This window comes from Sorex fumeus, unplaced genomic scaffold (genome assembly GCF_029834395.1).
Source record: "Sorex fumeus unplaced genomic scaffold, SorFum_2.1 ptg000039l, whole genome shotgun sequence".
Lineage (NCBI taxonomy): Eukaryota > Metazoa > Chordata > Mammalia > Eulipotyphla > Soricidae > Sorex > Sorex fumeus.
The window spans coordinates 36,064,857-36,076,908 of NW_026606096.1; the positions used below are offsets into that span (position 1 = coordinate 36,064,857).

Here is a 12,052-nt window from a genome sequence, read left to right on the forward strand (position 1 = left end):
TCTCTCTCTCTTGCTCTCTCCTTTTGGGCATTGTGGTTTATAATATAGGTAATTTAAGGTTATCATGTATTTCTCTTTATGTACTTTCAATACTCAGTTCTTTTCCAGAGTGATAATTTCCAACTATATAATTTATTCTTTAACTGAGGAAACATTGGCGTACCAGAGTGTCACTGTCACTGTCACTGTCCTCCCATTGTTCATCGATTTTCTCGAGTGGACCCAGTAATGTCTCCATCATGAGACTTTGTTGTTACTGTGTTTGGCATATTGAATACGTCACGGGTAGCTTGCCAGGCTTTGCCGTGCGGGCGAGATACTCTCAGTAGCTTTTCAGGCTCTCTGAGATGGGGAGAGGACTAGAACTCGGGTCAGCCATGTTGGCCGCTTGCAAGGCAAACGCCCTACCCGCTGTGCTATAGCTCCAGCCCGTACCAGAGTGTAAATGTTTATATGTTTTAGGATTACAATATTATTAAACCACCACCAAAGCATCCATATCTATCCTTCACTGTCCTCTGGACAAATTCATCTCACTCCCCTCTTTAGGTAACCACAGTTTTATGGTTAAAGTTAAAGATATATAGAACACATCTCTTTGAAGTGCAAATACTGAGATTTTTTGGAGATGCAGAAAACAAATGAGGCACCACCCAAGAGGAGAATGGACCCCCTCCCCTTCAAAAAGGAGAAACTCCAAGAAGAATAAAAGTCAGCGATAACTGTATGCAAAAATTTATTGAGAATCCTAGGCACTATATCAACAGACCTTGACAGCACCATATCCACAGATGCTTTCCTATAAAGAGAGCCTCCAAAACCCTACAAACCCAGCTGTACAAAGGCAAGTGGTACACCCTCTCCATCTTGGGATTGCCTGAATCTCAATTTGAGATGTGAACATGCAACTCTTACCTCTCTAGAGAAGTTCCCATTCTGTCTTGACCACCCCCCACCTTCTCCTCTCTAAATAAATAAATAAATCTATAACACTATTTTATTGCACTCATTATGTCTTTATAAAATTCTTTTATGAGAGGCATGTATCAACAGAAGTTAAGACTGGTTTTATTTGCATGTAGAGAGCCATTTCTCACTCCACTGAGGCCATGGCTCCTCAAGAACAGGACGGGTAGGGATGAGGTTCTGTGACGTGCAGATCAAGTGGATTTCAGCTGAGGTATAAGACTGCTCAGTGCTGCTGTTGGAAGACTAGCATCCGTGCCACATATTACCAGACCTAATTCTCCCAGGCATGTCCTCTGGTGCCCAAGTGGGTGGAGCAGAAAGGCAGAAACTCTCCTTTTTCAAGGCTTCCTCCCACGCTTGACACTTCATCCAAGTTACCTACAATGGTTGGCATAAGAACAAAGGTTCAGGTGATTTGCAACAATTGGAAGCTTGAGTGGGGCTCCCAGTCAGCTCTTTTTCTATGGATTTACTCCTGGGGAATGATGGTCCTGAGCATTAACTAGCAGGGAACTCTCCAGCACACATGTACAAGATGGAGTCCAAGTACTTCCCTTCAGATGCCCAGAAACATCAGCATTTTTAACACAACACAGGGGCTTCCATGAACTGAAGGAAATAGGAGAAATATTTTATGTAACACTAAAGCAGACATTAAACATTTATTTTCCCCAAAACCCCAGGACAGAGCGCAAACACAGTCCCCGACTACCACAAATTCTGCAGTTGAGTTTCCCACATTTGGGGGAAATTGCAGGGGTCAGCACATCTATAGTGCAATGGATTAACCTCACCTCGAGAAAACCACCATTGTGATCATGGTATCTCCCTTGCCAGGTAAGTATACACTGCTGGAGCGATATCACAGCAGGTAGGGCATTTGCCTTGATGCGGCCAACCCAAGTTCAATTTCTCCACCCCTCTCAGAGAGCCTAGCAAGCTACCAAGAGTATCCCGCCCACACTGCAAAGCCTGGCAAGCTTCCCGTGGCATATTCAATATGCCAAAATCAGTAACAACAAGTCTCACAATGGAGATGTTACTGGTGCCCACTCAAGCAAATCAATGAAAAATGGGAGGACAGTGCTATAGTTAGAATATTCACATAGCAATGTTCTCCACTTTGAAGATTTGCCCACATCTCTACCGGAGCTGTGCATTCTCAACTCTTCCTGTCACACTCTTTGGGGCATTCTCTCTCTTAGAGAACTCCTGCGTCCCGTCTGAAATGTGTTCTCTCAGTCACTTCCCTTTTGAAGGAGCTTGTTTTGTTTTGAATACTTCCATCTCGAGGCCCTCCCGTTGATCGTCAATTTGCTCGAGCGGGCCCAGTAACGTCTCCATTGGAGACTTTGTTGTTACTGTGTTTGGCATATCGAATACTCTCGGTAGCTTGCCGGACTCTCCGAGAGGGGTGGAGGAATCGAACTCAGGTCGGCCATGTTGGCCGCTTGTAAGGCGAACGCCCTACCGCTGTGCTATCGCTCCATCTCATCACTTTTGTCCTCTCTTGTTGTTTCTCTAAGAAGATATATCTAAGTAAAATAATTTTACTTCACTAGAAGAAGTCAGAGTCTCCTGCCCCCGTGCCTGGCTGTCCTCACCGGGGCCCCTTGGAGGGGGTTGAGTTTTCCTCCCCACCTCAACCAGGGCTCCAGCAGCAGAAGACCTCCAGAACCAGCCACCACCATGCTGAGACCACTCTCCACACACATGAAGGTACCGGCAGAGGAACAAAGGCATGTGGGTCCCAGGACGAAGATCTCCCAGCCTACTCGAATCGGGGCTGAGCATCCTCCACCTCCAAATTCCAGTAGGCAGGGGTCACACCCACCAACTGGCCCCCTGGCGCTGTGTAATCCCATCAACGGCCAAGACTCAGAGACTATAAAACCCAGCTCCCAGAAGCGTGTGGCCGCATTCGCGGCTGCACATCTTATTATCTCATTCCTACTTTGGACATACTGGCAGGCTACCGAATGTAACCTGCCCACACGGCAGAGTCTGGCAAACTCCCCATGGCGTACCCAATATGCCAAATACCAGTAACAATGATGGGTCTCATTCTCCTAACTCTGAAAGAGCCTTGAATATGGCACTTTTTAAAAATCTCAGGGCTAGGACGAAGGAGAAGTTACTGGGGCCTGCTCGAGGCAATTGACGAATAACAGGATGGTCATGATCGTGATCACTAGAAGAATGAATACTAATAGATCAATGCTTTAGAATAGTATCCTTACATGAGCCAGATACTGTGTAAAGTGGTAATAACTTGTTCATAAAACAGCAGGGAGTTTCTTGGGAGCAACATTTGCAAACTTCTGCTATAAATGACAGGGCAATGCATGGTTAGGCTGCAGGATGTTCTGTTGGGCCACTCTGAGGAAGACATGGGTGGGTTTGTGATACAGAGAAGGGAATAAAGGTCATCAGGTGTGCTGGGGAGGAGATGCATTTTTGACTGGCCTTTCTCTAGATACTACCCCCATCTTGTGGAGTCATAATGTATGCCACTCTCTGAATCTTTTGGTCGAATAGTCAACTTAACTCACCTTCATCTAAAGATTAAGAAAACGTTCCATTTCTTTCCTCCCTGATGATTAAAAAAATAATCTCTTGACTTTGAAACTAAAGGTTACAATAGAAAGAATGAGCAGGTGGGGGGGGGGGGGTTTCAGAGACAGGAGGAATCCTAGTGCCATCCTTCAGCTAAGCTTGAAAGGACAGGAGTCTGGGGGAAGCTCCCACACTCCTTCCCCACCACCTGGGCTCCTGCAAGCTACAGATACAAGTGTCTGTCTTCTTTTGTAAAGATGTCTTTCCAGAAGCTTCTCTGGAAGAGACAGCAGCGAGGATTTGTTCTCCGAGGACAGCATGTCTAAGAAGACCCTGGGATGCAAGACAGAGTGGTCCTGGTCTTTCCACTGTAAGGTCACTCAGATAATCAATTGACCTCAGGAACCAGTGAAGCAATACAAATGCCTACACAGACAGCCATGGACGGGGCTTGTGAATAATAAGGGCTGATTCCGTTGTCATAAGCAGAGTACTTAAGCTGAGTAATTTATGGACCCAGAAAGGGTCACCCAAGAAGTCATCATGACCTCTTGGAGATGCCTAAAATGCCCAAAGACACAGAGCATCCATGTCACACTCAAAGATTTCAGCAAAGAGGGTGTCATTTGATAACCCTTCCCAGGATACCTCAGCCTGCTTTTGGGCACACCCCTGGTACCAGCAGGTTGTGTAGCACTGGGCCCTTGGAGGAACTTGCCTGCTTTTCTAAATGCCAACCACCCTTACTGTTTGATATATTCCCCTGTATGATTGCTAAGGCATTCAACTGAGAAAACAAAAAATTCAGTGTGACCATTTTGTTCCTAAGCTATTTGGGAAAATAGCTCTCCGGAAAAGGTCAAATGATTAGTCCTTGGGAAAAGGCTTGGTGGGAAGAAAATGAAAAGTAATTTTTTCCTAGTTTAATGAGAATAATCTGCTGCTCTTAAAATGAAGAATCCGGGCTGCACTTCAGATGAAGACCAGAGAAGCTTTAGTCCAAGATGAGTCTGGTATGAGTGATGTTGGCCTCAAGACCAGCATTTTCCATTCTTCAATCTGTACCAGTGAGCAAGATTGGGAAGGCCTGGGGACAGAGAGAGGAACCAGACAAGTGAGTATGAGGATGGCAAAGTGGCAAAATTAAATAATCCCGCAGTGAAGGTAGCAGGCATTAAGAGGTATTGGACTCTCTTTCACCACGTACCTCATTAGCCAACTTCTACTCACACTTTGCATTTTTGGGGTTACCCCCTTAAAGAGATAACTTAATTCTACCTAGTTATTTTAACTACTTTTGAATTGACCTTCATACAGCTAACAGTATGCCTTGCTTTAGTGCTCTGTTGAACTAGAGACAGATTCAAGTATAGCTCTGCCTTCTTTCACTTCCTTTCTTCATCTTGAGGTCTGGGAAACTGAGCTCTTAAGAGTGGAAACCTCAGAGGTGCTGAACTCAAAGCTTTGCTGCACTCATTTCAGAAGCAAAAATGACTTGCAAAGAATGCCCAGTTCTGCCCTACCTCTAAGTGGAAAATTTGCCAAGGAAATATGTAGGATATGTGACAAATTCTATTATCCATTTTAATATTGATTTCTATACACTCCAATCATTCCTGCAATCAATTTATAACTAAGAGTTATCATCAGGTTCATTCTTGTCACCGACAGGCACTATCAATTTATCTTCTTATAAACATAATAAATTTGTTCCTGAGAAGTAATGATATTTCTATGAAGCGTGATTTTTAGAGATTTAATTCCTTAAATTATTTTTTTCAGGCTTTATTAATGAATTTCACTCTGCTATATTTTCTCATATCTCCTGGCAGTGGCAAATCACATACACAATCTCCAAATCTGTATTAGGACCAGTGCCGTTTTAAAGCTACTAACTCGGGCCAATTTCTTCAGGTGCATATAAGCAGTAAAGCAACTGAAGAGTTCTTCCTAGATGTAGATAATTCTGTGTTGTTTGGAGCACTGAAACGCCCAGACTTCATTTAAGCATTGGGTAGATTCACCAAATCCTCTATTTTAGATGGAAATTCAAATTTAACAACAGTTCAAAATCATAGATATTTGTTTGTTTACTTTCTTGAGTCAACATCTAGAATAGCCCTCAGAAAATAGAGGACCTATGTCCAAAACCACAGAGGAAGTGGGAGATCTGCCAAGTTAATGACTTTTTCTTCCAGTGAGATCTTGGAGGTGGTATGATTCTCCCGGATGTTCAGGAGTCCCCCTGGAAAGGGTATTCATTTTGTAGTTAATGTAAATTACAACACCAGTCTTTGTGTTTCAGTGATTTGAAGTGACATTCTATTAAAGGTGTTCCTGACACAAACAGGATTAGTCTTAATGGAAGAATTAAGCCAGAATTATGCTTGACTTGTAACCTTGAGCCTAATAGTCTTCAGGAATAATACAATAGCTACCCTTCACATTTTTTTTACACTGAGATTTCTTCTTATAAGTGGAAACTTCAAGAGTTGAAAAATTGTCAATAAGGGATTTTGTTTTCAACCACATTTCTTTATGGCCCTTTGCTCGGAGACTTTATCAATGACAAAAATTTCCTCACAGATCAAATTAATGTTAGTTCCATGTTTATCAGGACCTTGATACTTTCTAATAAAAAAAAAGTGGTGTGGTCACTTTGTAGTGTAATGTTGAGAACATGAGATCATTCATAGTCAAGGGCAGTGAAGAAGTTACAAGGAGGAATAACTGTGACCTATTTCAAAACACTTAAGCTCTAGTCTCTCCTGACACATGGGAGTTCAGATATAATGAATCTTAGATATATTTGATTCTTGATTATATGAAGACCAAAAAAAGAGCAATAAGATCAAATAAATAATTAATATAAATGATGCAAACATTACCTTCAGCAGCAGTTTTTTTCTGTTGTAGTAATACAGAAAAAATATAGTAGATATAATGCCTTGAAAATGTGTTGGGAGAGAGGATACAATTTGGAGAAATTGTAGTATTCACAGTAGCAGGTGACAATAAACCAATATAAGTGGTGCTAATAAATACTAATAAACACTCGATTTAGAATTGGGAGGAGAGAAGGCGGTGACTATTGACATAAAGCAGTATCCCCCCAGAGAACCAGCTGCTACTTCAGAAGGTGAAAGAAACAGACAACTTGTTAGAGAAGTTTATGGTGAAATTTGGTGGGTAGAAAGGATTTAGATTCTACCCTTTTATTAATTAATTAATTAATTTTTGCCTTTTGGGTCACACCCAGCCGATGCTCAGGGGTTACTCCTGGCTCTGCACTCAGGAATCACTCCTGGTGGTGCTTGGGGGACCATATGGGATGCTGGGAATCGAATCCGGGTCGGCCGTGTGAAAGGCAAACGCCCTACCCGCTGTGCTATTGCTCCAGCCCCGGTTCTACCCTTTTAGACTGAGCAAAATTAGTATTGGAAGTAAAGCTTTTTTTTTTTTTTGCATGGGTTGCTTTATTCACAACCCTGGTTTGGCCCCGAAGTACCTCATTTGGTTCCCTGAGCACTTCCCTACCCCCACCCCAATAAAATAATACAGTAAGTGTTCACTTAAGTTGGTTGGCAGACTCTGGGAGCTACAACTTCAGGCATCAAACCACATGTTAGGAAGCAGTAGCTGGAATCATTTTATTCAGCATCACTTAGGAATTTGTTTTATTCTGATCAATATGATATCAGAGCAATAGTGTTTAATTGACCCGTTTCTACCTGAACTCAGATTTCTAATCTCAGTTTTGGGAGTATCACACCTACAAACTCTCCTCATGAAATGCAAAGAAGACCTCAGGAAGACCATGAGGATGAAAGCAGTTTTGTACGCGCTCTATATGTGCCAAGGTCTGCAGCCAGCATCTAATTTAATACAAAGTCTGCAGGAGTCTGGTGACAGCATTCTTACGTTGAGAATGAAAAGCTACTCAGAGTGGTCCCACTACTTCCTGGACTCAGATCCTTGTGTAAATCTGGTTTTGTGACTCACATCTGGGTTGTGCCCTTTTGGTTGTGATTTTGACTTGAAACAGCCTAGAGGCAAAAGCTCTGTGAGGTTAAATTTCATGTGTTTTGTATTATTGTGTTCTGAAGTCTAATTCATGGACCAACCATCTCGTGGGTGTTAATGACTCAGAATCCGTGTAAGTCCTAGAATACACAGTGGGGGAGTAATGCAAATTTTACAAGAGACCATTTAATTGGGAAAAAAAGGATTCCTTGGCAGACCTTAAATCCTTTTGATTTATGGAATACTCCAGGAATCTGTTTTTAATTATGGCTCCTTTCTAGAGAAACAGTATATGCATACTGGTCAACACGTCATTTATGCCCCGAAACTTATCCAGGGACAATCAAGTGATCTGTAGACTCTAGGTACCAATGCCTTTGCGAGGTGATGTAAGGTATCAGAGGACCTGAAGCAGCACAGAGTTTGGAAAATGAAACACTTTGACAGAGGAAAGAAGTCTACTTTTCCCCATTAGCAGCACATAATTGTGTAACTTGATTCCATATGCACTCCTAGAAATCAACAGAACATTTTCTTTAACCCACTTATATGATCACAGAGGATTTTCCTAGAGGTTTGATCTTTGTTTATTTCTTCTTATTAATTTCTTCTCAGTGTACTTGTTGTGTCAGTCCCCTGACAAGATCTTGATATGTCAAGATCTTGCCTATGAAAAAACTTGTTTTTCTAAAATAGCTCTATATAGCACTGTCCTCCCATTGTTCATCGATTTGCTCGAGCGTGCACCAGTAACATCTCACAACAAATTGTGAGACTTGCTGTTACTGTTTTTGGCATATCGAATACACCATGGGGAACTTGCCAGGCTTTGCCATGCGGGCAAGATTCTCTCGGTAGCTTGCCGGGTTCTCTGAGAGGGGCGGAGGAATTGAACCAGAGTCAGCCATGCAGGCTGCATGCAAGGCAAACGCCCTACCTGCTGTGCTATAATTAATTTTTATTTTTTTGCTTTTTGGGTCACACCTGGCAATCCTCAGGGGTTAATCCTGGTTTTTCACTCAGGAATTACTCCTGGAAGTGCTTGGGGGATCATATGGGATGCTGGGAATTGAACCTGGGTTGTCTGCGTGCAAGGCAAACACCCTACCCTCTGTACTATCTCTCTATCTCTACCATAATATTTAAATATCTCACTCTTTGATATAGTATTTCTGGATATAATGTTAATGGTTTGAAAACCTCTTTTTCTTTAACTTTAGTCATCTATAAAGCTTTTGTCTTATTAACTAGAAAGTGTATAGCAAGAATAAAAACTGTTTAAATTTTCAAATAAACAATCCAAGTTCTCAGTCCCTTCTGAGACTTTGGTAAATGTGCCCAAACAGGAACATGATCGTACGGATAACTTTCATGACCTCTTTGGAACTTTTCTTTATACTTTAGAGAAAATCTATTTTTATTCTGAGGTGAACAACTATGTCCTTAACCAGATTAACTTTTAAGCCATCTGTAAGCATGTTAGGACAAGTAGGAATAGTAAAATAGATGTCATTATTCATTCTCCCCTTTTTAATAAAGTTCTGGGTCTCACCCAGATCTTTACCCATATCTTGTCTTATGTGGCCTTTACTATTAAAAGTGTCTTTCTCTTTTCCATTTTATAACATAACCAAATCATTCTGGTTTTGAATTTTGCTAACATTTTCTTTCTCCTTATCACTTTTAATGTCCCTAAAGGAGAATTCACTCTCAAGGTAAATTCATGTTCTCATGGGTTCCCCATATAAATTTATTGATAAAATTCAAAATAATTGTTGAAATAAATATAAGTTCCCTTTAAGTTTATGGAGGGAAAAATGTAATTATTTAAGTGATTTAAATTTATATAACAGACCAGAGAGATAGTATAGGGACCTAGAGTTCTGCGCCCAACCTATTCCTGGCATCACATGAACCACTGAGCATCTCCAGGTGGAGCCCTGGAGACCCCTATGCACCTTTGGGTATGGATAGAGGGTCCCTAGCACTGCAATGATGATCCTGTTTGTCTCCAACATCACAGGAGCTAAGTGGTACCATTTCCTTGTCCCCTAGCACATCCGGTTGATGGAGCATCATTGAGAGTGACCCCAGGCCCCCTAAGCATTTTTTTAAAGTTACATAACACTTTTGGGGTCTTGGTGCCTGATAATATGGCAATTTATGTAAATAATTGGCTAGTTATAAGATAAATTTTAATAAAGTTGGAAAGTTGTGAGATAGATTTGGACAACTCTAATTCAGCAGGTGGAGAAAACATTTTATTTTCATTTTTTTTTCCCATTGAGTTTTGATTCACACAATCAAAAGTTAGAGACTTAAAAACCCCAATTTCGAAGTCAAAGATGCTAATCACATTCAGCTTACCTTTGCAGGAATTTGCTAAACGATTACACCTCATGGTGTGATTTCTTTTTCAGTTTTGAATTTGCAACACAAATCAAGGCTGAAGTAGGATTTAGTTTCTTCATCTTCACGATCTCTATGATATTGTTTATTTAAATGTGTTTAAATCTCTTCTATAAGGCCAGGTGGTAAAACAGCCACTCAGTCATTTTGAACAGGGCTGAACTCTTTAGATGAGGCTGTCAGAGTCTCTCCGTGCATAGAATTCCCCAAGTAACTGAGGGCACTGACTTGACTTCCAGATAGAATACACCATTCACCACACAAGTATGAGTTTATTTGCACATCAGATGCATGTTGTTGATATCAACTAACCTGAGCAATTGTTAGACTTCATTTTCCTTTTTAGGAAAAAAATATTCAACCATGGGCATTGTCTGAAAGCCCGGCTTATCCTTCCTTTCAGGGTCAGTCACTCAGCTGACCTCCGTACCCATAGTTCTGTGAAACCCTGAAGAACCAGGGCCAAACCACCAGCGAAGGCAATGGCCATTCTAAAGAGCTTGCCTGATGCTTGTGATGGGCAGTGGGTGCGTCTTCTTGGGAAAGTGAGTTATTTGTTCTGTTATGCTGCGGTTTAGATGACAGGACTGTGGCTTCCACTTGAATAAACTTCAGGACACCAAGAGCTTACATTGTATTGTAAGGAGTGGATTTCTTTCCCCTGAGATGTTTAGAGCAATGCTATTAATAATGCTGTGTACAACAGCTGCCTTTATTTATTCATAAATACAGCACAAACATCTTACTTGTCAAAAGAAGAGGCTTTCCTTTTACTATAAAAAGATCATTAATTCAGGCTGGATAAACTTGATGGTGCATTTTCCATCTGGGCAAAGCAAACAAAGCACTGGAATAGAATTGAGTGAAGGAAAAAAAAAGATCAAAATATGGAATAAAAAGACATGCTTAAATTCTGCTTTGGCTTCTTTAACAACAAATAATTTTCCAACCTAAGTATCATTCTTGTGCTTATTTGAAAGAAAATATGAAAGGCAATAGGGCATGGAAAAGCACACAGCCGAACGTGGACAAAAATCTCAGGTGATTTTTCTTATTTTGTTTTTACACATCAGTAACAGACAAAATGTTTCACCAGCTTGGCCTCTCTTCTCCTGCAGACCCATGAGGGACTCTTACCCACTGAAATAATACAGGTAAAAGTGATTTTGTGAACTTTAAAGAACATAAAAGAAAGTGGAGATGATTCCAATTTCCATCTGCCTGGCGTGTCCCCAGAGTCCAGACTCAATGGGGACCCAGATTCTATTCAATCTCCTCAAGAAATGGAATTTGGTTGATGATCATGATCTTCAAAATCTGTGGAAAGATGGTGCTTCTCCTATGGAACCATCACTTCAGGCATTCTGGTCTCACCTTGAGGCTCTACACTGCACTGATTCAGAAATGTGGTTTCTTTCTCATCCTCTCCTTAAACACATCACTGTTTATCTCCCCTAAGCCATTGTGCAGACGAATCCTATGAATCCTGATAAAATCTAGTGTAATCAGGGGGTCTGAGTGATGGTACAGTGGGTAGGCTGTTTTCCTTACATGAAGCCTGCTTGGGGTTCAACCACCATCATCTCACATGGTCCTCTGAGCCCATCAGGAGTTGGTCCTTGAGCACAGAATCAGGAGTAAACTCAGAGTTTGGATCACCACTGGGTGTAGTCCCAACACTCACACACACATACACACATACACACAACACCAGCAAATGCACAAACAAAAAACCTATCATCATGCTTTCAAAACTCACTGTCCACACACAAGTACTAAATGTCTTTTCATGTACCCCATTTAACTATACCTTGTTACTGAAAGGTCTGGGGATGAGCTGACGGATGGGAAGGAAAAGCAGGGCCAAGAAAGGAATCAGGCTGGAATGGGTTTATTGAAGTGCTCCTGGGCAAGGCTTATGGGCTTCTAAAGAGTCCCAGTGAAGTTACGTTCACTAAGCATTCTGAGGTGGATTTATAGTGAAGCACAGGAAGTCTTGGATTAGAATTATGCTGGTTCCAGGGATTTCCAATAAAACAGTAAAAAGAAATCCCCGGGAAGTGGTTGAACAAGTGACACATGCAGATTCTTCTAC

General features: G+C 41.5%; 1 non-coding gene across 1 annotated transcript; it reads right to left on the reverse strand.

Annotated features, from left to right (window-relative positions):
• Positions 1-1,648: 1,648 nt before the first annotated feature.
• LOC130028464 (U1 spliceosomal RNA) lies at positions 1,649-1,814 on the reverse strand. The gene has a single exon (XR_008793195.1). It is a non-coding gene; the product is annotated as a U1 spliceosomal RNA (small nuclear RNA).
• Positions 1,815-12,052: the final 10,238 nt, after the last annotated feature.